At 42.0% G+C, this 1953-nt stretch overlaps 1 non-coding gene across 1 annotated transcript; it reads left to right on the top strand.

Annotated features, from left to right (window-relative positions):
* The first annotated feature begins 1462 nt into the window (after nucleotides 1-1462).
* On the top strand, nucleotides 1463-1570 carry LOC130937187 (small nucleolar RNA R71). The gene has a single exon (XR_009068417.1). It is a non-coding gene; the product is annotated as a small nucleolar RNA R71 (small nucleolar RNA).
* Nucleotides 1571-1953: the final 383 nt, after the last annotated feature.

Raw genomic sequence — 1953 nt, 5'->3', positions numbered from 1 at the left:
ACCTTTTTAAGGGAGGGAGCCTTAAAACATCATATATAGACAAAGGCATTATACTGACACATGCTCCTAAATCACACATGCAATCATAAATTACTACACCACCAATAGTACAACTAACTATGCAAGGACCTGGATCACTACATTTTTCAGGTAATCCTCCCATTAAAGCAGATATAGAACTACCTAAAGGAATAGTTTCTAATTCATTAATTTTGTCTTTATGGATACATAAGTCTTTTAGAAACTTTGCATATTTAGGTACCTGCTGAATAACATCAAAAAGGGGAACAGTTACCTCAACCTTTTTGAATATTTCTACCATTTTAGGATCAAGTTCCAGCTGCTTCCTAGGCTTCCTTGAAAGTTGTGAAAATGGAATGGGAGTAGTGTTTTCTGTGGTGCCTGCACCTTTTTGTGCTTCTTCCTGTGGTTGACCTATCTCTTCTTCAGCTATGTCCTGTATATCCTCTTCCTCTTCAACATCTTCGATTTCTACCACCTCTTCAGCTGAGGCGTATTCTGGTGAGCTTGGTTCCTCCTGATTCCTCTCCTGCAGTGTGGTTCCGGACCTCAGGGTGATGGCATTAATGCCTCCCTTTGGATTGGGTAATGGTTGAGAGGGGATTCCAGTGGTGCTTGAAGGTTGGTTACTAGAATTTTGTGCTGAACCAAGTTGTGTCATAAAAGCTTGTAGAGTAGAGGTGAAACCATTTAGACTGGCGTTAATACTGTTCACGATGGTATTTTCCATGGCCAGTTGTCTTTTCTCAAAAGCTTGTAATAAATCTTCATTAGAAGATACAGAAGAATGAGTAAATTGAGAGGTTTGCTGCTGATTGTTCGGTGATCCTTGGTTTTGCCTCAGGTGAGGTGCTCGGTAAGGTTGATTTTGCTACCTGTTGTTGTAATTATTCCACATTTGATTTCCCTGATTATCTCTGCCTCCCCTATTATTGTTGTCCCTCCAATTCTGGTTTGAATTGTCCTGCCATCCATGGTTATTATTTCCACTTTGATTGTACCCTTGGTTGGGGCGGTCATAGAAGTTGTGAGTGGATGCCACCATGTTGTCTTCTTGTTGGAGCTGCGGGCATTCATCAGTGTAATGACTGTAATCAGCACAAATTCCGCAAATTCTTTGTGGAACTAGTTGTTGGTTTTATTGCGGTTGAGTTTGCTGAGCTTGTTGATTTAACTGCATTTGCTTCAGCAGGTTGGTCATTTCACAGATGCTTCGATTTAGAGCAGCAGTCTCTATGCCAGAAGATACTTCTGCAACGGCCCTTGAATGGCCTTGCTTCTGTCTGTGGTTCCGAGTAGATTCAGCTAAATCACTGATCAATTGCCAAGCTTCATCAGTGGTCTTGTACTTCTTCATAGACCCATTGCTGGCACTTTCCAATGTGGTCTTATCTTGGGGTCTCATACCTTGTGTGATATAGCTGAGTAGCACGATCTTGTCAATCATATGGTGGGGGCATGCTTCCAGAAGATTATTGAAGCGCTCCCAGTATTCAAAGAGAGTCTCATTGTCATCCTGAACAATTGTAGAGATATCCTTCCTCAGTTTATCAATAACTTCAGATGGAAAGAATTTCTCTAGAAACTCCTTTCTGAGTGTATCCCAGTTGGATACATTTGCTAGAGGTTGAGTGTAGTACCACTCTCTTGCTTTTCCCTCAAGAAAGAACGGAAAAGCTTTCAGCAGAATTGAAGTTTCATCAGTGCCATCACGCCTGACAGTAGAACAGGCTGCCTGGAAATCTCTCAAGTGCTTGATAGGCTCTTGAGCAGGTAGGCCATGAAACTTGGGCATCAAATTTAGCAGTGCGGTCTTTATTTCAAAATCCGTAGCTACCGCTGGATGATGCGCTTGAAACGGTTACATTGTAAAATCCGGAGCTCCTTCCTCCTGAATGGTAACTCTTCTAGCTGCCATGTTTTCTGCACGTA

This window comes from Arachis stenosperma, chromosome 6 (assembly GCF_014773155.1).
Source record: "Arachis stenosperma cultivar V10309 chromosome 6, arast.V10309.gnm1.PFL2, whole genome shotgun sequence".
Taxonomy (NCBI): domain Eukaryota; kingdom Viridiplantae; phylum Streptophyta; class Magnoliopsida; order Fabales; family Fabaceae; genus Arachis; species Arachis stenosperma.
The sequence above is the reverse complement of the archived record's forward strand: the minus strand, read 5'-3'. Positions and strand labels throughout refer to the sequence as shown.